The sequence below is a fragment of the Ochotona curzoniae genome, unplaced genomic scaffold (assembly GCF_017591425.1).
Source record: "Ochotona curzoniae isolate NIBS_2020 unplaced genomic scaffold, NIBS_Ocur_1.0 scaffold_3208, whole genome shotgun sequence".
NCBI lineage: Eukaryota > Metazoa > Chordata > Mammalia > Lagomorpha > Ochotonidae > Ochotona > Ochotona curzoniae.
The window spans coordinates 34,186,639-34,214,354 of record NW_024467106.1 but is presented as its reverse complement, the minus strand read 5'-3'; positions in this window follow the sequence as shown (position 1 = coordinate 34,214,354).

Here is a 27,716-nt window from a genome sequence, read left to right as displayed (position 1 = left end):
ATGATGATGATGTATAAAGATAGTTGAAAAAAATGACACATACATACATGCATTTACTTGAACTGATATGTGTGTATGTGTGTAGAAAAAAACTGACTTAGACAAGATATAAATATCAGTCATGTGTTTTTTTCATAAAATTATACTATAAGAGATTTTTCTCAGAAAAAAAATTTACAAGTTTGTTTGATTTTATTAACCTCCTCATTCAATCTCTTCATAAAGAAGAGTCCTTGAGAAGACTTTAAACTTTGTAAACAGGTCCTTCAAGGTAATCTTTGAAAAAATAATTATTGAATTGATTTTCCTATCATGCTACAAAATAGCATTAATATTGATTGCTAAAGGAAGGTGGCATAAACGTGGCATGGAAGAACCAGCATAACTAAAAAATAAAGTCCTGATAATATTAACTAAATCATTCTGCCACAAAGAAGAATTAATTTAAAGTCAAGGCAAAAAAAAAAAACATAAGGCTTAGCTTCAGGTAATATTTTTGTATATAACATCAGACAAAAGAAGATCACATTGCATTTGATATCAAAACTGCATACCCTAAATTATTATTGTGCATATATTTATGTATTTAGATTTGGGTGAGGCTTAAATGTCTACTTTAATTATTAAAATCACTTGATATTTGTTGGTAGATCAATATTTTATATTCTTTGAGGAATTAAGCAAATGAATAAGTACTATTAACTCCTACATTCTGAAAAATAACTATTTCTATCATTTCTTTTAGACTTTCATTTTCCAGACTTTGCCTTTCATTTTTAGAGGCCTTCTTAAATTTCTTGCCTCTCTTTGCTAGTAATTTTTGTTTAGTGGAAAAACCTCAGATGGTATTTTGAAAGTTCTAATTGTACAAATCTGTGCATTCTGATAGATGTTCAAACGCAACCTAGGTAGATTTGGGAGGGGGGCCTCCTACTGTCAATTTCATGCTAAAATCTTTTATTATTTTTATATGAGAGGTGGTGACGCCAAAAGAGAGAGTTTTCATCCATCTCAAGTGCCCTCAGTAATCATGGGTGGTTTGGGCAGAGCACTTGCTTATTTTGGGTTTTGTCCAGGGTCCAATTACACTGTTTCATTCAGTTCTAGTTTGTCGACAGAATGAAATTTCTCTTGCTCTTAAGGAGCAAAGTTAGTTGCTAACTTTACTGAATATTAAATGGGATCAAGTAATACATAGTAGCTAATGAAAATTTTCAGAAAATTCTCTCCAGCAGAATTATCACTGATTCCTATCATCTTCCACAGCTGGAGTTCTTGTGGTTAGACAGTAAGAAGCACCTCTGCCTCTCCCAGACTACTCATCTGCATCACAAATTCCTCTCAAGTCACTGTCAGTTATCCATTTTCCAACATCCATCTATGTCAGAGTCATACCTTCCATGAAAATACGCGTCCCAAGTCTTTGCCTCCAGGATATTAGAATTCTAAGCAAAGGCAGAAGGCTTCCAGATTAGAACAGGACTTATTAATGCGCAAGAATGAAAGTACATTCATATGTGAGCATAGACAACTTCACATGGAGAAAGCAGTGGAGAAGAGGCAGAAGCAAGAGTGAAAACCTCAAATAATTTTATTGACTTTTAATAGTTTCTTTTTTTCTTTTGTTATTATTATTTTATTTCTTTTTATTATTATCATTTTATGATACAGTTCCATAGGGCCTTGGATTTCCCTTATCCCCTCTCCAATTCCCTCTGCTCTCACTGAGCTCCCCTATATCATTACCATAGCACAGTTCCCCATACACAGTCTTATGTCCATCATTGCAAGCATGGACAATGCCAGACAGTCCAGCATGCTATTGTCAAGATATAGTAAACAGTCCATCTTTGTCTGGAAGTAGAGATGCATACTACATTGAATCCTCACATCTGGATATTGTAATCTCCATTACACAGTTACTGTACATCCCCTTAAATAAAAAGCCACATGCAAAATCAACAAGAAAAAAAATAGAAATTTATAATGCCATGAAGTTAAATAGCATGTTGCTAGATATGATAGTCACCATTACACAGTTACTATACATCCCATAAATGAAAAGCCACAAAACAAAATCAACAACAGGAAGAAAAAAAAAAGAAATTGGCAACAACATGAAGTTAAATAACATGCTACTGAATGTTTAATGTGTCAATGAAGAAATGCATGCAATTTTGTGGGGATGTTGTGAAGCCCCCATATGTTCATTATGACATCCCCTCTTTCCATTCCTGCATGATATGTAGATACATCACGGAAAAATCACCATACACGATTAATATGCAAAGGGACAGACTCACAGTGCAGGACTATGGAGACAACAGTGGTGGGAAAATCAAGCGACTCATTTATCCCTATTTGCATGCCTGCTTTCTATCCAATTATCCTTCCCCCTTGTTTCTACTTTTCTGATGTAATTTTGGTAAATATTGGGAGAAGGTTAAGGTGAAAGCATGCATTTAATTCAAATACTAAAAAGAATACCTTGGTACTAAAGTGTATTTTTGAATACCTGACATAATTAAGCAAACAAAAGAATGTTTTGTATTATAATATTATAATAAAGTAGGCTTATGGTAGCAAAATATATCATGCTGATTATGAATGATGCTACCAAGTGAATGTGATTGTCATTTGAATAATATTTTTATTTCCATTATGAGACTCTTACAATTGTATTAATTTTGTGCCTGACTACTTTTGTCATTTTGATATTTTTCTTAATTCGTTGTATGTTTATTTTTAATTACACTAATAAATTATTTTATAAACATTTTATTCCTTTTTATTGGAAAAGAAGATTTGAAGATAGGAGAGACACGTAGATGCACATAGTTCATTTGCATACATGATATTATCAAGGCCATGGAGACTGAGAGCCTTGCTTCGTTGCTCTAGACCTTTCCTAAACTGTTGTCTTCCCCTGAGATAGCACTTTCAGAATATAAGAAGTAAAATCCATATTAATGCAGCTAAATAATAAAGGTGTCACTTAAAAACTATAGTGAATATAGTATAGATTAACATTTTACCCAGGACCATCAGGCCATTGAGTACTGGAAATGAGTCAACAAAGGATTTTTTTAGTGGAAATATTAATGATTATGGCCAATAACACAGCTAACTATATTAAATAAAAATACTAACTAGTTAACAGGGGTTGACTGAAGTGCCAGCCTTCTTGGGGTCTTAGTCTATACTGGTAAAGATAAGTTAGTTTATTTTGATAGAAGTCTGTGTGATATCCATTCTCTATTGCTAAAATTCCCAGTCCATAGGGACTGCTGTCATGGCATTTTAGGAAAGGGTACTGCCTGCCAGGGCAGCATCCCATTTTGCTGACAGTTCAAATGTGTCTGAGTGTGCGTAACGCTTTCAAAATAAATACATGAATCTTTGAAAAAAAAATCAGACAATGAAATGCCCAAGTGTTGGCAGAGCTGGTCTAGGCGCCAATTGGGAAAGCTGATTTCCTTCTATCATTCTGTCCCTTTGCTCTAGTTTGCTGTCTGTGCCATGTCATGCTCTGAGTAAGGGTGTGGAGTCCTCCGACACGTCCCAATTCCGGGTAGCAGAGCAGAGGCAGCGAAGGATTAAGGATGCTGCCCCAGCTAAGCAAGTTTCCTATTAGCCACCTTGCGGGACTCCTTAAGAGGAAATTGGTCTGACATTTATTTCAGCTTCATGTGTAGACAAAAAGGAGGCTATAAAGTGTTTTCAGGGCTGGGAATATTGACTGTTAAGCATACTGGGGACCTGTTACTAAAGCAGAAAAAGGAGGAATATGTGCCTGCATCCTCAAAAAACGCTTACCTCTGTTTTTCCAACCTCTTCCAGTGATAGCTAATCAATAGCCCTCCGTATCTGCAGTTGTGGCTCCCCTTTCCTCTCTTCTTAGCTCCATACCCCTTCCATTCCTCACTAGCCCTGATACAATACATACATCGCTTGTATTGTCATTTACTATAAATTCTTAATGCTTTCATTCGTTTTAAAAGATACAAGATAATTATTTTATAGTGATCATTCTTAGAAGCTTGATAAATCTAAGTATGATGCTTTGTTTCCTGTAGTTATCCTTCCTTTAGACTGGATTAGTTGTGAGGTTTGTGAAATCTGATATTTTCTGATGGTGTGTTGAGAAATCCATGGTGTCTTCTCCTTCAACTCATTTCCATATAAAACTTTCATCTTTGATATTTATGGTTCCCAGGCTTCTTTTTTCTTTAAGCTGTTAATTCATGTTTGTGAATTCTAACACTGAATCATATGTTAAATAAAATGTATCTTTTCTCACTTGAGCTTTTTGTGTGTATTATTTTAATATACTAATTAAATACTTCTAAAAATACCTTGCAAAAGTATTAAGACATATGGGGTGACAGCATATTATTTGTTATTCCTAAGAGAAAAACAAATTTTGCATTTTTTCTAGAGTTAAGATTAGCAGCTGGATAAACCATCTAGGAAATTGTGTCCAACCTTTCTACCTATAATTCTGATCATCAACCCCCAGTGTGCGCAGGCTTTAGAACCGAGTAGCCACGGCCCCAATTCTTAAAGTTTCTAATTCAGTGGATAAAAATCTGGTACAGAAAACTGCATTTTTGAATCAGCATAACACAATTTGCCAACAGGATGCCAACTCTAAAACAGCATGTGGGATAATGATCCATGAAGAGCGTTCCTTGTGGTTCAGAAGATGAAGCCAAATAGACAGCAGAAAATAAGGTCAACACATCCACTCCGGAGCCTTCTGCTGACTAAGAGACCACTGTTGAAAAGGAGAACCATTTGACAGGCTGTAGTTTAACTTCCCAATTTTCAGAAGATTGGGATTTGGCACTCATGGAGAAACTGAAATCACTCAATTATGTAAAATATTAGGACTTTAAAAATTCAATATAAAATTTAGCAGTAATTATATTTATTGACCAATGGAAACTCTAAATAACATGATAGATATTTTTGATCGTGTAAGAGGTTAATGACTCTTTCGCATCAACTGAAGCCTTCACCCTGATTTTATATCCTGTAATAAAAACAAAATATTTAATGACTCTAAATCTGGAGTCAGTTCCAGATTCTAATTAATTCTAGTCCATCAGTTATTTCTTCCACAGATTACATCACTGATGTTTCATGTAAACACCCATCATCATACTCATGGTCATACAGGTTTATTCCTGTTATCTTATTTTAGGAATTTCGTAGTTTTTCCTTTTATATTTAGGCTGTTAATTCAACTACTATTAATGCTATAAGGTCTGGGTCTAAATTCTTGGTGTGTGTGTGTGTATGTGTGTTTGTATGTATGTGTGCCTGTGCTCTATCACAACAATACCATTTACTGAAAAAAAAAAAAAACACTAACTTCAGCTCATTGTACTACCTTTCTTCCTTTAGGAAAGATGAGCCAACTATATTTATAAAGGTCTATCAATTGGCTCTTTGTTCTGTTCCATAAATTGCCCCCGCCTTTTTTGCCCCTAAAACTACCAAAGCTTTATAGACAGTTTTGAATTCGGTAATATGATCCTTCTACTTTCTCCTTTAATTCCATGTAGACTTTTTCAATCTTTCCATTACACACTTCAGAATAATTTTGTCAAGATCCAAAATACAATGTGTGAAGATTTTTGTTGAAATTGGCTCTAGATCAAATTGTTAAGAACTGACATCTTAAAAAAAAAAATTTGAGAATTCATACTTGTTAGATGAAAGCAGCCAATTTCTCGGTGTGTTGTTTGTCGACAATAACATTGAAAGGAACTATGAACTCTTAAGATAATGACAAATAAGACAGGCTCTTCCATTCTACAGTACTGGCCTAGATTTAGAGGCTGAGATACAAAGACTTCCCTCATCATGTTCAGGACAGAAACAGGGAAACCCTTCACTCATACAGCTATTCACCTGACTTTCCCTGATGGGCTTTTTGGATCTGGAAGAATCTAGTTAATTTTATCCCTCACTACTTTCCTACCTAAAACCCTTATTCATAAACAAGAAAGAAAGTCTATTATCTTGCCTCACAATTGAGCTGTATTAATGAATCATCTCAATCAAATGTACTTACCCTCATAGAGGGGCTATAAGTCAGCCTATTCAATTTCACTTGTATTTTATAATTGAATTTATCAATTGGTCAGTTAATGGAGGAACTCAGTAATAACTAGAATACTGACAACATCTGGGTTTATGTAACAGAGCCTATTGCTAAATTTCACCAAAAAATTCAAGGTCTGAAATCGTCATCTGTATTCTGGTGGCAATCAAATCTGTATTCACCCCGCCTCCCCCCAAAAAAATTCTTTTGACTTTCAAAATCATGGATTAAATTGTTTCTGAACTATCAAACTGTTGTCTCACAAGCAACTGCTACTCAATCTTTGAGTTTATGAAAATTGTTCCCTAGCCAGGTCTTTCACTGCCTCCCTTGCAGCAATTTATTCTCTATACTACCAATAACATCATATTTTAAACAAATGCTTTTTAAGCACACTTCTATTACCTGAGGGTGAACTTCAACAACTTTGCACAGGAGATAACACTATGTGCCATTTATCTCACTCTAGCCTAACTGTATGTCACCATCGCCAACTATTGGCAAAAGCTTCCTTTACCCAACAACCACGACACACTCATAGTGAAATAACTTCAGGTTTATTTAGATATGTAAAATGTATCAAGGTGTATGCATGAAAGAGAGTTACGGGAGGCTCATAACAATTTTTAAACTTATGCTTAATGATTCTCAGGAAGATCTGTGAAGGGGTACAAAGGTCCGGTTGAACAGGGTTGAGTAGTAGGGACAAATCAATGTATATCTTCACTTTAACTTGGAGGTGAAGAGTTCAAAGTATTAGCTACGACAGTTCACTGGCAAAGAAACAGCAGTAATTGCTGCTTGTCTGAGTGCAAGGTGTCCTTTCTCTGCTTTATTCTGCCGTGGTCACAGAGCAGTTTTGTCCAAGTATTGATTATGTTCTGAGAAAGTTGTTTATGTATAGTTGCGAGCACAACGGTCAAGCCATCAGTGAGCTGCTAGGATCTTTTTCCAGTTTCCCGCTACCTACGTCAAGTTCTACTTCCAAGTTTACCAAGCCATTTGCAGACTCTGAAAGACATGCTTTTCTTAATTCATAAGTCTTGGCAGAAATGGTTGCCAGAGTCCAAAATTAAAAAAAAAAAAAAGAAAGAAAAGTACACTTCCAGGATGTCTTCCTATTCTTTCTCTAGTGTTTTTTTTTCATGCTTCTGGGAGTGCAAATGTATAGAAGATATAGTTAGCATTAAATTACGTGTTTTTGTTTGTTTGTCTGTTTATTTAAAAAAAATCAAGCAAAATTAAGTGACCTTTCTCTAATCCATTTGTAAATTTCTCTTTCCTCTTTCAATATTTAATCATTGTTATTATTGGTATTTGTATGTAAAGTTTTTTTTTCTGGACACACTTAAATATATCTTATTCTCTGAACAAGCTGCATACTTAAATACACAGACTAAATTTCCAATGTAGTTTAGCATTTTTTTTATACTTCTGAAGAATGATTTAAAGGTGCTTATGTACTTGTCCAGTATCCTACTGACAGCAGAAAATGGGAATATTCCTGTAATCCTGCACAAAGCCTGTTCGTGTAGGTTCTCTGGATGGTATGTATAAAGGACTGCCTTAGAATATTGTTTATGAGTTACAAGGGGAAACAAAGGATTAGAAAATTTCTCTTATGAGCACAACGCCAGCAACCAAAGCAACTTGCTGAGAATCTTAAATCCATACAGCTGGGACGTCTTTCATTGCAGGGCTATTCATAAAGTCCATTTCACAAATATCCCCCATCTTCATGAGATCTTGAATCTTCTTAATCTACGCTCTTCCTAAATCAACCCCTCCATGAAGATCTTTGGCATTCTAAACTCCCGTTATGGGTTTATTACACAATACATATGAAAATGATAAGGGACCCAGCTACTCAATCAGAATAGCAATATTTACAACAATAAATAAATAAAATTCACATAACTCCACTAGCAGTAGCTTATACTTCAAAATATTTCATGGTGCTTTAAAGTACTTAAAAGCCTCATTCCATCATCAATGAATTTTAGTTATCTTCACATAGAGTTTTTTCAACTTAGCACACATAATGCTATTTTAGTAATGTCTAAAAATAGTAAGACTTATTATAACAGGCCAAAGGGAAAGGGTTTCATCCTCCAGCTGCTGAGTCCATCCATAGAAGCATTTAGGAAACTAAAAGGTTAAACTGTATACACATATTGAAACATCACATTGTATACTACACATAAATCGATTACGTCTAGCAAACAAAAACAAACTGAAGGAAGAAGGAAAAAAGGTAATGCAGTAGAATTTAAACCTTAAGCACCAAAAATAAGGTTGTAGAATTTAAACTACATTTGAAGCTACTTGAACCAAGCCTATCTTGAAGTAAACCAAATATAAATAACAAAAAATGATGAATGAATCAAACACAACTATTACATGTAATCAAACCAAAATATTAAAAAGCACAGTATGAAATATATTTAAATAAATGAAACATTATATATCATTAACATCAACTAATAGATTAAATTGTATGCCACAAATTAATTAAAACAAAATCAACAGAGAATGTTCACTTCAAATGTGGAAGACAGTAATGCACTTACAAATGACCAGGAAAAGTTCCTCTCTGTGACAAAATAATGAGAATGTACAGCTACAGCTAAAATCAAATTATACAACTTTAAATTTACCTTAGGAAAAACCAATTCAAATGTGCCCACAAGAAAAAAAGCATCATTGGAGATAGAATAAAATCTTCTTCAAAGAGCAAATAGATTACGAGCTGAAAAAATTAAAATACATTCGAGTTCAACAATAACTGAATCTAATAAAAACCTCCTAGCATGATATCACTTTAATCTGCATATGCAGAAAAAACATGAGTAATAAGAAATGCCTTTCTCAATAATCCCTTATCAAAATTTGGTAAATCATTGGTTATGAATATATAGAAATAAAAACATGAATGTATTAGTTTAACATAGCTTAGAAGTTGAAGTAACTTAATAAACAATCATCAGTTTAATAAAATGACTCATAAAATTTTATTTATTAATAGCTCACTTGGGTAGTGAATCATCAGACAGAAGATCTTCCTCTCTGTCTCTCCTCCTCTCTGTATATCTGACTTTCCAATAAATAAAATAAATCTTTAAAAAAAATTTTCACCTAGCATGTGATTTCAGTTTTTAAGCCAACCCTAATGGTGACCTCTTAATTGTTACTATTTCATTATGTAATAATGCTTTGATTGCAATAAATATTTTCACATTTAATTGGTACAACTAACTCAATCACTAAGTTGTTTTAACTTTAATAGAAAATAATAAAATGGTCTCAAGACTGTTTAATGCATGTTAGTAATTTCACAATGTGATTGCTCTGTTACATGTACACATAACACTAAGTCCATTTGAATTTTAATTAGAAAATTTTAAATCATAAAATCTAAAATTTTCAAAAATTCCTTTCTAGTATCACTGAAACTAACAATCAGATTCCCAAATTTCACTCCATCACTATCTTGGCCTACTCAGGAGATCATATTATTATTATTATTATTATAAAGTCAGATACACAGAGAGAGAGAGAGAGAGAGAGAGAGAGGAAGATCTTACATCTGCTGATTCACTGCCCAAATAGCTGAAAGAGCTAGAGTTGAGTCAATCTGAAGCCAGGTGCCAGGAGCATCTTTCTCTCCGGTGGGTGCAGGGTCCCAAGGCTTTGGGCCATCCTCTATTGCTTTCCCAGGTCACAAGCAGGGGCTGGATGGGTAGTGGAGCTACCAAGGTATGAACTGGTGCCCATACGGGATTGTGCCTTGTACAAAGCGAGGACTTTAGCCGCTAGGATACTGTGCTAGGCCCATCATCCTATTATTTTCACTGACTGTAGCCAGGGATTCCTATTATACTGTAAGTCATATACTGAGCCTACAAATGAACTTAAAAAGAGATGGATAAAACTGAAATCAAGTAACTTAGCAAGACCCTTTTGGCACCTGATAGTCATCTAGCTTTTTATTGGTTGTCCTGAAAGCAGTAGAGAAAGGTCCAGTATTTGGGCCATCCACGAGGGAATCCCTGGAGCTCCTGGTGTCTAGCTTAGCCTGGCTCAGTGACAATCCTGGCGTTCATTTGAGCAGTGTACCAGCAGATGATTCTCTCCCTTTCAAATAATCGAATTAACCTAAAAAAATAATATTCTAAAACACATTTTCCCACCCTAAGTGCTCCAAAACCAATATAATCTGAGGTAATTATTTCCTCAAATCTTAGTCTGCAAATACTATATTAGCTTACTTACAATACAAAATAGGCTTAATAGTTTATCAAATTGTTTTCCAACTCTTTATATGCAGTCAATAATAATAATGACAAAAATTTCATCATTACTAGTTATTGGCCATTTGTACTAATTCAAATATTTGAAATCTTGAAACATTACTTTATTTCAATACTTTTTATTTCAAATAACTTAAATGAAATACCTACTATTTCATTAAAAAGTATTCACCAGTGTCACAATTGACCACAAACCTCATCCTATGCATTATTTGATGCAGTATTAATTCTGGTACCTAGGGTTGTCACTTGAAAAGGAAATAAAAACATGATAAAGATCATGTTTCTATCTTATACATTAATTAAATTGTTCAAGATATTAGTAGAATTGGTTCATATTCAGCATGAACATTATATTTATTTATGGCATTGTTCTACCAACTAATCCTCAACAGATGACCTAAGATTACCAGAAATAATGAATATAAACCATTGCTACTTAAAACTTTCCATTCAGTAATTAGATTTTTGCCTATAAAAAGTTTACATCAAAACACAGGTTACATCAATTTCTGAATAAACTCATGCTGACATGGGTCATATCTTGTTTTAAATAATGACTGTGCTTTTATATAAAAAGATTCATTTATTTTTACTGGAAAGTCAGATTTACAGAGCGGAGATACAGAGAGAAAGAATTTCAATCTACTAATTCACTCCCACACAACCCTAACAGTTCCAATGCTAGAGCTGAGCAGATTCAAAGCCAGGAGCCAGAGGCTTCCCCTTTGTCTCCCAGGTAGGTGCAGGGTACCAATACCTTGGGCCTTCCTCGACTGCTTCCCCAGACTACAAACAGGGAGCTGGAAGGGAAGTGGACCAACCGGGATACAAACTGATTCTCATATGAGTTGTTGGTGGTGCAGGGTGGACTATCAGCCGGCCATGTCACCACACCAGATCCAATAATTACTATAATTACTATGTCGAAGAAAATGGCTACCCCTTCCGGGTTTAATGAATTATTTAAATGCTGATTATTTTAATGAGTGAGTACAAAGTACATAATTTTACCCAATTACTTTTGGGAAATATTTTAATTTTTATCTTTTTATGCTTCAATAATTACTGACTCTAATAAGCACACTAGTCCACTCCCCATGTTAGCCAGAGTCCAATTAATTTTCTATATACTTATAAAGAGAATTCTCTTTGAATATTTACGTAGGAGGATCATTTTCTCAGCCCAGTAATCATTTGTTGGTAAAAATAAATAATAAGCAAACAAATAAAAAAATAAAGCCAAAATCAGCCATTTAAATCATTAGACCTAGACCGAATTAAGCAGAAACCATGCAAGCACATTCCAGGGAATTCAGTAACTCTAAAGAATTAAATTTTTTTCTAATAAAGTATATCTTAATTCCATTTCAAGTAAAATGAGAAAAACTATGAATCATGAGTAAAGTTGAAGAAGAAATTGAATAATTAGGCAAATCCTTAATGGGAATATCAACAGTGTGGACTCCATATCCCACACACAGATCCTGCAAGACAACAGTGATGGGCAACTGGTCGCGTTCCTTCCAAGCCACCGACACGGGGTACCTGGGTTAAGTTCCTTCCTTTCTGAATATCTGGAGACTGAACCAACATATGGGAGTTCTCTCTTTACTAAATCATTAAAAATAAAAGAAAATATGCTGTGTCAGTTTAAATCGAAATATTCCAACTAGAATATAAAGTACACTGAATTTATCATATAAAAATTATCTTACATACCTTAAACAGTCAGATATAGTATTACAAATCAATACATTAAATTTAATTTAAAAATAACAGGATATGCGGGGTCTCCCCCACAGATTCCTTTAGTACCCTGTTGCCGGAGGGGATGAGCCTGCTGCCCGCCACCCAACCTCCCAGCCTGCAAGAGACAAACGGACGGACAGGGGTTCTGTCTAAGCAGTTCCGATTTATTGGGGAAATTCAATTTCTTATATAGGGTAAGAGATAGCCTCAGGCCAGGAATTTCAGGAATTCCAGGAGGGAAGAAACTAGGAGCCCATTACTAGGAGAATGACTGTGGAAGCCACCTCCCATAGGCCAGGGGTAGGTGAGCAAGATGGCCCTGGTCAATCAGTATTTCCCTGGAGCTACGTGACTCCCGCCCTGTACACGCCCAGGGCTCTGTCCTTGGCCGCCATCTTGCCCGCCAGTGACCTGGACTGTTAGTCGCCATCTTAGTGACCTCTTTGCCCCTGAGCCCCACAAGGATATATATATTAACAGTGAACAAAAAGGCCAAAATAAGGAAATAAGATCTCTTCTGATGTACTAGAAGTTTAAAGTTATAAAATAAATAGTATGAACAGAGAAAAGCATGCATTACCCCCAGTGGAGGAGTCACCTGCCAATGAAATGTTATTCATAAATAAAGTTAAAATGCAAAATTAATACAATTAATTTAAGTTAAGAAAGTGACATTTGAGTGCATGAATTTTATTTTCTGATACTGCAAAATCAATTAATTTTGTGTTTGATAGCTTCTTCAGCTCCACCTTTTGGATATTTTTTTTTAAGTCAAATCTTGGTTGTTTGCAAGGAGCCAATTTAGCTTCCTGAGAGTCCACAAGTCTTCATATGTGCCTACCATAGAGACCAAAGAAAACAGATTTTCACAGCACTTTACAAAGATGTACAGTGTACAAAGCCACACAAGCCGCTAAAATGCATATTATATTTAAATATTAGGATCCTCAGATTTGCTATTTGTATGAAGTCTGTCACTCTGCCACTTACATTTCATTCCCAGGAACCAAAGCATTCCTTAAATTCCTTAACATCATTTTACTGTAGAGGAAGAAAGCACATTGCCTATGTTACAGGGTCACATTCCATCTTTGTACAAAACCTAAGTTTGAACCAGTTTCACATAATACATCTATATCTACTGCACAGTAAATGAATCTCTATGGGAAAAGAACCAAAAATATTTACTCTGGTTCACAATAAATCCATGGAGAAGTATCCAAACAGACTTTTCCATCAGCTTATCTAATATAGATAATAATAAAAAATATATTAAACTTGTTGTTCCATTATTTGTAATCAATCTTATCAATTGCATGTTTATTAGACATTGCTGTGCATCGGTGACAAAACAGAGCAAGTTTTAGAAAGACCGGGACATGAACACACTTGCATATCCACTGTCAAGAAAGGTCAGTTCTCTTTCAGATCGTCTGTAAGCTGGGAACTGAATTAGAGTAACAAAACGTGTTCCTATTGGAGTGAGTATGGCAAAGCAGGGAGAGCCAGCCGGCCAAGCAGCCGGTCTCTAGTTGTACTCAGTTGGTCACAAGCAGGGAATTTGAATCAGGTGGAAAACATAGGATTAGAGAAGAGGAAGAGGAAAAAGAAAGCATTATAGCCTTCCTGTATTTGCTTATGCACTTTGTGCACATTTCAGCCTATATATTTTCAAATAGTAATGCTTTATTTTTCACAATCTTCCTCCAGAGAACTTGTGTTTACTCCCTTGGAGATAAAATCATATCAGCTGCAAATACCTGTACTATATACAAAAACAAAACAAAACAAAAAGACAAAACAAAAAAAACCTTTTGCACTTGGTTCCTTCCTTTAAGGAAAAGTGGTAACGCTCCTGGTCCTTGTTTTTTGAACCAATATGAATTTCTAGGGATATTCGTTTTACTTTGTTTCTGTTATCAAACAAATGAATGGATAAACTTCTCAGGCTTAATATCCTAGAAATAATCACCAAATTATTGATTCTGACATCTCATTTTCCGACCAGTAGTGGCCATAAAATATGTTAGCAACTGCTCTTAAAATATTGATACTGCTGTTGATAATTAAGTACATTAACTTCCAGCCTGTGACATAGTAATTAGAAATGTAATGGATTCCAAGCAAATTGTGCACTGTACAAAAATGTTTAAGGTAAATTTTTGTCAAAATAACCCAAAACTGGCAACAGTGTAAATGCTCATTATTAGCAAAATTACTAGATAAATTCATATAATATTGGAATTTAAAAGGATTCATGTATTAGCAAAATCAGCTATACATGAATATGAATACATGAATAAATATAAGCAGACTGTATTAAGCAAATGAAGACAAGTACAAAGATGCAGGATATGACATATACAGGTTTTAATAATGTATGCTTAGTGATTCTATTTATGAATATGGATTTCAAACCCAGGAAATACCAATTAATGTTATGGAAACCATGTTTTTTTTTCCTGCAGCAGGGGTATATACAAAAAACAGCTATATATAACAAAATTATTTCTTATTGTGCCTCAAGCTATCTGTTTAAATATATAAAATACAACAACTTACTGTATTAAAAATTTACTTTGGAGATCAAAAGGAGTGATATTGTCAGTAACTGTTATGCACATTTTTTGTGATGGAACTGATTTTTGGTTGAAAGGCAACTTTTTAACAGGAAGAAAATACTCTATAAATAGTTACTGATGTTGAGCCCAGCAAGTGGTTAAAGCCCTTCTTGCATACGCCAGGATCCCATATGAACAACGGTTCATGTCCCGGCTGCTCCACTTCCCATCCAGCTCCCTACCTGTGGCCTCGAAAAGCAGTTGAGGACAGGCAAAAGCCTTGGGACCTTGCACCTGCACAGGAAACTCAAATGAGATTCTTGGCTCCGGGCTCCTGGCTTTGGTTTAGCTCAGCTCCAGCCGATGCCACTGGGGGAGTGAATCAGCAGACAGAAGATCTTTGTCTCTCCCTCTCTCTGTATTTTTGCCTTTCCAGTAAAAACAAAATAAATTTTAAAAAGAAAAAGTAACGTTTGCAAAACTAAGCAATCATTTTCTTTATATTCTTATAAATGAGGCATTCTCTCTCATTAAGAGCGTTCAGAAAGGAAAGGATCTCTGTAGTCACTGCTGAAGCATTGTTTGGACTATTCATTCTCCCTGGGAACGGCAAAGATTATCCTGGCATCACCAATGATGGTGCTTCCTCCACCAGTTTCATGCTTACTTGTGAAACTGACTGAAGCCGAAGGCAGAAAGGCAGACAACAGGAGAAGTGAAATTCATGAGACTGACGTGAAATTTACCAGTGACTTTGAGACTCCTTGTCTGATTTGTTACAATATTCATAACAAAATCATACCCAGATTTGAGCGTGTGCTGTTCCCATCTCACTGGTTCAACAGTCTGGGGTAGGAACAACCACATTTAGTATTTCACTCTACAACTTTAAACTAAAAAACAAAGGGCTTAAAACATAAATGTGTATTTGTGTCCATTTTAAATGAATGGATTTAATCTGGGCCTATTGATTGATATTTCCACCATAAAAATATATAATAGATATTAATCCTTTCTTTGGTATCTTCCCAGATTTTATTTACTGAATAAAAGTTGAGATCAATATGAGGAGAAAGTACAATTTTGGTAAATCCATTTATAAACTAGAATCATCTTTTAAAAAATTAATCAAAATCTATTTTGAAGAGTACTTAATAGGTTACTCAGTCTTTAGCATCTCAGTTTAAGTGAAAATAAAAGTTACTGAGGTGAAGAAAGGGAGTGGGCAGAAAAAAGAAATATCTAGTACCTGTTTTCTCCAAAGTAATTAAGGACAGGTTCTTTTTTGTTTTGTTTTGTTTTGTTTTCTTTCTTTCTTTCTTTTTTTCATTACTACCCAGGGCCTTGCCAACAGGTCCTTCATAAAGAGGCCATCATTTTTGAGAAAGTGATTACAGCACATAAACACACATTAGTGAGCAATATGTGAGTAAGGAAATGCACCATAAGCATGAAGACCAGGCAGACAAGCTCTTGCATCACGACCCTTCCACTCGCTAAATGTGCATGCCGTCAGGCAAGCTACACAGCTCAGGCTTCCTTTTGAACTGAGCGAAAACTAATTTTCATAGTAGTATAATATAATAATAAACAAATTACATAGCATCACAAAAGCAGCTAGCCCACGTGTGCACCCTGAGCACAGCTGCTTCCTCGATCAACTTCCTCGCGTTGCCGTAACATATCGCAACAAACTCTGTGATACGAAACAGCAGAAATGTATCACAAATTCCTGAAATCCCAACACTCACCATTATTTCACTGGCTCAAAATGGAGCTATTGGCAGGGCTGTGCTATTTTTAGACCCTCTAGCCATGAATCTATGGCTTGCTCCCAAATGCTGACATTCTTTTTGCTTGGATCCACGTCACGTGAATTGCTGTATCCATCTTGCAAAACATTTTCTCATCTGTATATGTTTTCTGATTTCTGTTTTTAGACACTGTTGAGATCTTAGGGTGATATTCAGGACCCATGCAGATCATCCTTTCATCCCAAAATTTTCTTTGTGATCACATCTAGGAAAAATCTGTTTTCCACAAAAGGCAACTTTATTTGCTACTAAGAATTACGCAGGGGATGTATTTTTGGGCATTATTTGACTCACCACAAGGTTAAGTGGCTTCATCTATTATTTATATAATCCATTTAATTGCAGATTATTCCATCTATGCTCACCATCCATACATGAGGAACAAGAATGTTATTCATCATCTAAATGGTGAACTAACTGGGGAGATTGGCTCTTAAGCAATGGGTGAAGAAGAAAGCATGCTTTTAAATATGTCAGGAAATAACCACAATTACAATTCTAAGCAATTGTATTATTTTCCTTCACATGTATTACAACCACATTAACCAAAGAAAAATAGTTGTATTGCTTTCTTAAGAAATAAGCATTTAAATAAGTAAAGTTTAAACAGCAGAATTTTTCAAGTAATAAGAGTATGTGTATTTTCTGTGTGACTTATTTTTGGACAAAAATGTAGAACATTCACACATTTAGTTACTTGAATTATTGTATCTTTAGAAAACAAAGCCAGAAAAACACTGAGATATTTCAAAGCGAGCCACATGTATAAAACAAAACATGGTGAAAATACCTAGGTTGGCAGATGGCTGAGACTTAAACTGCAAGTGGTGTGGTAAGACATTTGATTTTTTTTTTAACAAGCAAAGATAAGGTGTCTGCTTATGTATTATTAATTACTCTAAAAATTTCTTCTTATCAAAATATACTAAGAGGCAAAATCTTTTGCATAAAATGTATGCTAAATCCATTTCCTCATCGTCCCCAATGAGGATGATATTCCCCTGAACCAGCAGGCTAGAAATCTTGAAAGTTGCATTTTCATGGACCATCTACAATTTTTATAAGAAAGCAATTCTTGCTAAGATATTTGACACAATGCTCACAAAATTAAAGTAAAATATAAAATAATAAAGATTTTTAACCAAAAATTCTCTTTACTCAAAGGGAAATGTTGATAATGAAATCTAGAAAAGTTATTACTTTATCTGATTACTCTTTAAAAAAAAATACGCACCTTAAGATTCCAATGTTCTACCAGTTCCTCTTATTTCTAATCCCTAAACTGAAAAGTTATTTTGCTGGTCAAATCTTCAACCACACACACATCAACTTAGCTTCAGCATATTAGCTAAGAACTTCCTAAAAAAAACGTGCAATTCTGTGTCCTTCTGCCTGACTCCTCTGTGCTGCAGACTTACAGTCTCATTCATAGGCTCGCTGTAAATATTGACAGCTGTTAGGACATAGTCTCAGGTTTCTATCCTGCTTTCCCATGTCTTCACAACTAAATCCATTTTTGCTTTGGAAAAAGATGTCTCTGAAACTTTGACCTCTTTAGCATAAACACATTTGTGCTTGTTTGAAAAAGATGATTTGACAAACGATTGCACCAGATTGGTTGGTGCTGCATTGAACGGGTTTCTGAGTTCTATAGTTTTATGCACCTTTGAAGCTGCTGCACCAGAGGCGTATGCTTTATGGCACCATGTGCTGCTATCCTCCTTAACTTCTGTTTAGTTTCTTTCTTTCCTTTTCTTTTTCTTTCCTGTTTTCCATTTTGAAAGCCTGGATGTTGCTTGACTACGACAGAAGTTGATGTTTTTAGTAGCTTGCTCTGTCACCTTTTTGAGACGTTTGGAGAGAGAGGAGCCAGCAGGTCTGAGAGCATTATAGCCTGATGAGTGAGTTCTGCTAAAACCTTAAGTAGATACCAGATAAAACACAAAGTTCCCATGTAGATGTTTATTACACTTGTTTGTTTGTTTAAACAATGAATACTGCTTTAGCAAGAGAATGTTCTAAATATTATATGGGGCATAACTATGTAAAATTATATGGAAGCATACCTTCACTGTATTTTTCTTATTGTTTACTTGACAATCCCAAATTCAACTAAATGTTTTATTTGTTTTTATCTTTTTTAAATCTTGAAATCTGAACCTGGCTTTTCACTTCTTTTCTTACTGTTGCATCTTCGATTTCTCCACTGAAGTGTCCAATTGAAAAATTGTGAGTAAAAGAGTGTTCCCCTACTTCAGCTGATGTAATCTGAAAGTGTTCCACTGTTTTCGATTCTCAAACCTAAGTGCCTTCTGGAATACAACTTTCATGTGGATTAGATGCTTCTTTGTTGTTGTTTCATTAAATTGTTTATTTTATTTATTTGAAAGGCAGAGTTTTAAAAATGAGAGGGAAATACAGAGGCAGAAGTGACCCATCTGCTGGGCCACTTCTCAGATGGCTACACTGATCCGGGCTTGGCGGACCGAAGCAAGGAGCCAGGGGCTTGATGGGTCTCACTCATTGGTACAGGGAGCCAAATACTCAAGTCACCCCTGCTGCCCTCTCTGGCGGACTAGCAGGGAGCCTGACTGAAAGTGAAGTATCCTGGTCTCTAACCTTCGCTCATACAGAATGCTGGCAACCCAGGCTATGGCTTAACTCGCTACACCACAGCACTAGCAGTGACTGAAGTGATTTCAAAAGAGTTTTACATTTTTGCTTTGTAAGTATATTCGCATTTGCAGGCCTGTCTTGTTTCAGCAGGTTAAGCACCGTCTAAGATTTCAGCCGATTTGAACACTAACTGTTTCGGTTCTGATCCAACTTTGTTAAGCATCTAAGAACGCAGCAGTTAGACTTCCAGACTCCTGATTTTAGCCTGGACCAGCTTCAGTAATTGCAGCCATTTGGGAAGTGAATCAGCAGATGGAAGAGCTTTCTTTTCTCTTTTGCTCTCTATATAACTGTCTTTCAAATAAATAAGACACTTGTAAAAAAAAAAGCATGTCCATACCAGAGACACAAAAAATTCAGAAATGTATGAAGTCAGTTACCCACCTGCTCCATGGTAGTAATGAACAAGTCATAGATTACACTTCGCCTGTCTGACCTCACTTAAATCTTACTACGAAAGTGAAAGATAAGTTATAATGCATAATTGATTTTGTCTGACAAAGTTGGATATCAGAGAATAGCTTGTCAAAGACTAGTAAAGAATCAGAAACAGGTCTGAATCAGACTTTCTTTCATTCCAGAATTCTCTTCCAGTGCTCCGACTGTGCTAAGTTGTTGCATTTCATATCAAATCTCTTCCCAAGAACTAATTTTACCTTTTCAAATCATAATTAATTCGAATTTTCCAAAGGAGAGGACTTCCTAAAAATTTTGATAAGAAACATTAATTTTACTCCCACTGAAATGCTCTAGCCTTCGCTATTAACAGATGGCTGGGTGGGGAGCAACCAGGACGTGAACCAGTGCTCATTCATGCCATTCATGCTGGCATCATAAATGGCAGTCACACAACTGGCACTGGACCACTGTTTTCTTAGAATATAGTCTATTTCTTTGTTACCCATACCCCTGATTTCCTCCCACAACCAAAACTGTGAAGGATATGTATGTATCCCAAGAGAGTACTAAGTGCTTTTATTTACAGAAGTGATGTCTGTTGTCATTCAAGATGGCTTAAAACTTAGAAAACAGGGTGTCATGGCATCATCCATACACAAGAAAAGACATCACCTGGAAGATCTGACCTTATTTGAGCACCAAAAGGGCTTGACAGTCCTTGGAAGACATAGGCTTTGTGGACAGTAGAGGATGGGGCATTCTTAGTGAGATCTTTCTGAATACTAGTTACCACGTGCAGTAGGTACACAGGGTAAAAAATGCTTGCTCCTGGCCTTGTTCCCCTCAGTTACTACGGACTGTACACTAAGCCAAGGTTGGAACATGGATGAATAAAACCTTGTATGTGACTCCATGAACCTGGTCTCAACCTAAGATTTTTACTGCACCACTGATAGTGCAGACACAAATTTCTAAGTGTAACATGAATGAAAAAAAAATCAGAATTTAAACACCATAAAAAATCAGATCTCATTTAATCTGTCCAGAGATATAGCCAATATATCTGTCCAATAAGGGAAGTTGATTTGTCAGGATTTACACCACACATAAAATCTTCAAAATTTGACTTCTATGTCATTCCTAGAGCTCACTGGAGCCTCTGTCTCTTTGCATGGAGTTGATATTCAGAGTGCTGGTTTCGAGAATCTTTCTAATACTACTCATGCTAGGCAACTGGGAAAAAACTTCAACTTGCCAACAGACGCGTTTCAAACCACAGTTCCTCTGGAATACTGGATTGAATGTAATAGCGGTGGTGCACACGGAAATATGTAAGAACTGTGCTCCATGTTTATCAGTACTCTCCAAGAGAATTATTTCCACATCTTAGATCTTCCGACAGGCATAGCTAGGATCCTACTAGTAACTGCCCTGTGGAATTTCAAGACCTGGAAGGAATATAAAATTTATGCATCAGTTAAAACACGCATTTCCACATATAGTATCTGCTATGATTTACATATTGTTTTAGATGATTGCTATGCCTTTAAATACCATGTGTGAAAGGTTTGGATCTCAGGGTGGTACTGTTAGAAATGGTGTAATCTTTTTTTTTTAAAGATTTATTTTTTATTATTTTTTCATTGGAAAGGCAGATATACAGAGAGGAGAGACAGAGAGGAAGATCTTCCGTCTGATGATTCACTCCCCAAGTGAGCGCAACGGCCGATACTATGCCGATCCGAAGCCAGGAGCCTCTTCCGGGTCTCCCACGAGGGTGCAGGTTCCCAAAGCTTTGGGCCGTCCTCGACTGCTTTCCCGGGCCACAGGCAGGGAGCTGGAAGGGAAGCGGGGCTGCCGGGATAGAACCGGCACCCAAATGGGATCCCGGGCTTGCAAGGCGAGGACCCTAACCACTTGTGCCACCGCGCCGGGCCCAGAAATGATGTAATCTTTAGGAAGTGCGGCCCTTTGGGACATCTTTTGGTCATAGGAGACTGTTCCCTTAGTTCTCACAAGAGGATTGTTGTAAAAGTATGAGTCACTATATCCACTTCTTCACTTTTTGTACTGATTTTTGTCTTTGCATATTTTCTGACATATGTCCTAGGAACTCATCAAACATGAATCATATGGTTTGGACAATTGGTCTCTAAAATTTTTAGGAAGGGAAGGAATGAGGAAAGAAGGAATGAAGAAATGAAGGAATGAATCAAAATGAGAAAGAAAAAAAGAAAAGGGAGAGAAAGAGAAGAGGAGAGGAAAGGGGAGGTGAGCGGAGGAGAAAGGAGGGAAGGGAAGGAAAACAAATGAGAAGAGGAAAGAGAAGAATAAAGAAAAGAACAGAAAAAAAGGGGAAAAGATCTCTTTTTTTTTAATAATGCCTGCCTCAGGTATTCCATTACAGTAATGAAAGTTGACTAACACACCATCACCCATATGCATTCCCTTTAATTTCACCAGATGGAGGTCTTATAACTACTTTGAACCAAAACATCCCAACTTTACAATGAATGACAGCTGGTGCTATAAGGAATGTCATCCCCAGATTCAGCAAGAAGCTCAGGAACGCTTCAGGGGGTGTTCCGTCCATCACACCAGGAGTGGTAAGTCTTGATTCTTTCCTCTTCCACAGGCACTCTCCTTTTCATTGGTGAGATATTATTTGCTTCTAAACTCTCTCAGTACTCTGGGTTTTCAACTTCAGCAGTATTCTTCAAAACCAGAAACCAGTCTGTTGTATTAGATATGAAGCTCCCCTTTTCAGGTAAAATTTTCAGGATTTTCTTATCATGGAGTCATCGTTACTTCATCAGGCATCATGGTTGGCCAAAAGTAAATCTTTCAAATTAATTAGTGATCCACTTAGAGCCGGGCGCAACAGCATAGTGGCTAAAGTCCTCACCTTGAATGCCTGGGATCCCATATGGGCACTGGTTCTAATCCTGGAGGCCCCATTTCCCATCCAGCTCCCTGCTTATGGACTGGGATAGCAACTGAGGACGGCCCAAAGCTTTGGGACCCTGCACCTGCGTGAAAGACCCAGAAGAGGCTCCACCTTCCTGGCTTCAGATTGGCTCAGTTCCAGTCGTTGTGGCTGCTTGGGGAGTAAACCATCAGACAGAAGATTTCCTCTCTGTCTCTCCTCCTCTCTCTCTGTATATCTGCCTTTCCAATACAAATAAGTGAATCTTTTAAAAAAATTACATTGGCAGAGAATAAAGGGCATAGGGCTTATACTGATTGTACATCAAGACTGTCATAAATGAAAAACCAAGGATTGATATCCATAAAATTAATTATATGAACAGAATTTCAGGTTAAAAAAATTAAAAATAGAGCTAAAAGAAAAAAAAATAAGAGCAGTGCCTGAAACAATTATAAAAGGAGAGCATATGGCTTCTTCTAAGTAATTTTCTTTCACCAGCTGCAAATGAAATCCTAAGAGAGTTCACTCCAGGAAAATATGGTTTAATATGGAAAACAGTTCCTAAATAGCTACATTTGTCTCTGGAGGTCACAGAACATTTTATCATATTACAAACTTCATGTAGCTCATACCTCTCCTACAATTTTTTCAACAATAAGTCTTTGGCATTGGAAAAATTAAAAAGGTGAAGAATGTTATCGGTGATGATTCAAACAGGCACTGACAATGAAAGACAGCATAGATATTACTAATAAAAAAAAAATCGGACCTGGTTCGGTAACCTAGCTCCTAAAGTCCTTGCCTTGTACACAGCGGGATCCCATATAACTGCCAGTTTGTGTCCTGGCAGCCCCGTTTCCCATCCAGCTCCCTGCTTGTGGTCTGAGAACCTGTGGAGGACGGCCCAAAGCCTTGGGAGCCTGCACCTGCATGGGAGACCCGGAAAAGTCGCCGGGTTCATGGTTTCGGATTGGCTGTTGTGGCTGCTTGGGGAGATTTTCCAGAGTGATGGAAAATCTTCTTCTCTGTATATCTGACTTTCCAATAAAAATAAAATATATCTTTAAAAAAAATCTGAGTCAAGTACTTAAAATAAGCTAGTAGGATTACCAAGTTATATTTTTGCTCCAAATAGAAAAACGTGGCAGGTTGAAATCACTTGGACAGTTTAAGCCAATAAAGGAAACAATGTATTTACTTGAAGAAGATTGCAATCATTATCCCACTTACTTGTGGAACAGTGCATGAACTACAGCAAAACAGCTACTATTATAAGCCCTTGAGTCATATGGCCTGGATTTAATCTTAGTTCTCCCAAATAATAGCTGTATAACTTTGGGCAAGTAATAGACATGAAAATAGAGTCATTGGTCATTTTCACTCATTTTTCCCTACAAAACAAAATTTTATTGTGAACTGCCTATGTATATGCTAAGCACTGTTTAGTTTTTTCTTTTTTTTTCTTTCTTTTTTTTTTTTTTTTTACAGAAATAAATGACAGCATCTCAATGCTTGACAAGGTTCCATTTTTCTCCAGCTTTCCTGGTGATTTTATTTGTCTGTTTTCCTCCTTTAGTATATCTGCAGAATAATCAAATTGAAAGGGAATTCACGAATCACCCCTGAAAGGAGCTAGCTCAGCAGACACTAGAACAAAAGAGGCGAAGTAGTTCTTACGTTGCCTTCATCAAAAGGCAAAGTCCTGGGGTGGTGTACGTTTCCCTTTAGAAAGATGTGTCAGTTAGGATTTCTACTGGTTTTTTTTAAAGGCAAAGTTTATGTTAAACTCAGTTTTGGCCTTCTATATCACTTTTAACCCTTTTAATCTTGGGAAAAAATGGGGGGGCATGCAATATCTCAACTTAATAATCCTCTGGCTGAAAGCGCCAGTCTACCAGATGGGTGCCAGCGTGTGACCTGATCCAGCTTCCTGCCTTTGACCTGGGAAAGCAGTGGGGGAAGGCCCAAAGTTGGCATCCTTCACCCACACGGGAGAAGTATAAGAAGTTCCTGACTTCAGAAAGGCTCAATACCAGGCATTACAGCCATTTGAGGAATGAGACCAGCAGCCAGAAGATCTTTAATTCTATCCTTCTCTCTGTGAATCTGCCTTTACAATAAAAATAAAATAAAATATTTTTTTAAGTATTTTATGGTAGAGTGGAAGGGTGTCTGAGAATCCAAGCGTCCATTGTCTGGTTCATTCCCCAAATGACCACGATGCCTGGGACTATGTCAGAGGTAATGCCAGGTGCTGGGAACTCAACATAGGTGTTCAATATGGACAGCAAGGACTCAACTTCTCCAGCCATTAGCACTGCCTCCTAGGGCTTCATTGGCATGACCCTGGACTTGTAAAACAGGGCCATGAACCAAATTTATGCAATCCTGTGTGGAATGTGTGTTTCCTAACTTTCAAACTAACTGCTCACTCTCCCAATAATTTAAAAACGTCATCATATGGTGTAAATCAGGACACTGCAGCACAGGGATTCAAATGAGTCACCTGAAGCCATTGGCCGAAGGAGCAGGGACGGAGAAAAGCCTGTCCTTTGATGCAAACAGCATAGAATTTCCTACAACATCGTGTCTCCTATAAAGGAGACAGACCTTTCATAGTGTTTTCTTCTTTCTTGTAGCAGTTAGTTCAAACAGTTTGTGAGCATGAAGATTATATCCCTGATGATACTAGATTATATAAAACAGTGAGTTCCTCAAGGATATCAATCATATCATTCATGTTTATACTGCCACATCTGAGCTATTAAAGCAATTGACACCTGAATGATTAAGTAATGGAAGTAGACAATCAATACAAAGCAAGAGAGGCTGAGATGAAGACAAGTTATTCCTCTAAAACAATTTCAGAGTCATTTCAAGGCATTTATTAGGTATTTAATCAGACCTAAGTAAACATGTTATCTTGTTCAATGTATTTTTGCCATTTTTACAAGAAATTTTATCTAAAAGTAGCTCTGGGCCTGCTAAAGTCCTCACCTGGCATATGCTTGGATCCCATATGAGTGTAGGTTCTAATCCCAGCAGCGCTGCTTCCTATTCAGCTCCCTGCTTGTGGCCTGGGAAAGCAGTTGAGAATGGCCCAAAGCATTTGGACCCTACACCCGTGCGGAGACTTGGAAGTGGCTCCAGGCTCCTGGCTTTGAATTGCTGCAGCTCTGGCCATTGTGGCTGCTTGGGGAATGAATCATCAGATGGTAGATCTTCCTCTTTGTCTCTCCTCCTCTCTGTATATCTGACTTTCCAATAAAAATAGATAAATCCTTTTTTTAAGTAGCTGTTTAAGCCATAAACACAGAGAGATACAAAATTAGAATTTTATGGGGTCCTCAGTCATGATAACTTAAAGTTGGCTACTAAGTCACAATGGCTGATTAGATTTGGAGCAAAGCATAAACCAGATTTGCCAACAAAACTAGCAAGCATAGAAACAAAGTCAGCCTTAAGAAATATCATCTTCTTAAGCCAAAAAGTAAAGGGTACTGAATTTGACTAAAACAAGGACAGATATTTAGAGATTAAATGGGAAAATATAACATTTGTCTTCATAAGAAATTCATCCGTTAGTGACAAGTCATTTAGTCTCTTAATATTCCATTGGGTATTCATTCTTAATAAAAAGTACAGTCTGGACTTACGCCCGTTTGAGTTGATTTTAATAGTTCAGAAACTCCAGGGACAGACATGCGTTGTTAGGAGCTCCAGTATGTAAAAGAAACCGCTTATAAAATGTTCAAGGTGAGGACACTTACAGATGTCTCACTGACTTAATGAAAAGCTGCCAAGTGAGATGCTGCTACTAGGAATGGTGCAGAAGAGCCACTATGGGAATGGAAAAAATAAAATAATGCAGGGCAGATACTTTTCTACAGAAAAACTGAAACCGTCACATTTTCATGAGCCATCCTATTGATGGGGTTCTTTCTGATATACGCCCTTGTTTTTAGCAAAGTCACTGAAAACACCCTCTCAAGAACATCAATCAAATGTAAAGCTTAAAAAAATCAAGTACTTATAAAACACACATTTCTCCTTTTGCTAAAGTAGAAGAAGCTCTATTCATCTTGAGCTAATTATGCAGATCACATAGGTGTAACATGGCAACACTATTTTTCATTTCAACCTCTTGTGAACTTGGCTGAGGGAAAGAGAGCATACTCGTAATCAAATGAGAGAACAAGGAATTTCGGAGCAGAATTTAATTCTTGTTGCAGAAATAAACAGAAGCGTGAGTCTAGATTCAATGGTCTGTATCATAAACTACATGATGCCAGCTTTGTCTCTACTAAAAAATGGTCAGAAGTTGATTTTTTTTCAAGTATTTTGATAAGCTCTTTTGCAATGTGACTCATTTAGCAAAGGTTGGAAATTGGTTAGGATCTTAATTTTCGTTTGGGACAGACATTTGCTTTGTTCTATTACGTTCACATGTAAAACTTATCCACCAGACTAAATGAAAAGGCCATGCCTTCTAGCTGCTTCCTTGCATTTTTTTAAGCAGATGATTGCAGCATGACATATGTTGTTTTAAATCTAGCTTGATTGATTTAAAAAAAAAACTTGACTTTCCAGGGAGGGCGCGCATAATTCCATCAGTTTAAGTATTGCTTAAAAATATTGTGAAGTTATTTACAAGCATATGAACAACTACCAAATTTGTATTTCCCATTGATCTAATGTTAAGCTCTTTGAAATGAAAGCCTCCATGGAGCTTAAATAAAACCATTTTGAATTTCATAGACTGATGTAAGAACTTTTGTTCTCCAGAAAGTACACATAATATGAAAGAACACAGCACCAAAAATCATAGCACCACTCTAAATCAAACAAATGCATTACATCAGTTTCCTGCCTTACAGAAAGCAAGAGACCTCACAGGACTCTGGATTTAGAAAGATATTCTTTATCGTTGGACAAGAAGTGTTTTTCTGCCGATAATGAAGTTTAAGGGGGAAGTACTGCTGAGTCGTTGGGCTGAAGATTAAGTGGATCAGGATCTGATAGAAATTTCAAAATGATTTTGTTTTCCATTCTATTTATCTTCTGCCTGAAAATATCTACTTTAAGAACAAACATATTGAAATTCGCTGTTTTTAAGCAACAGAGAGATACCTGATAATCACAAGGTTGGTAAGAGCTGCCTGC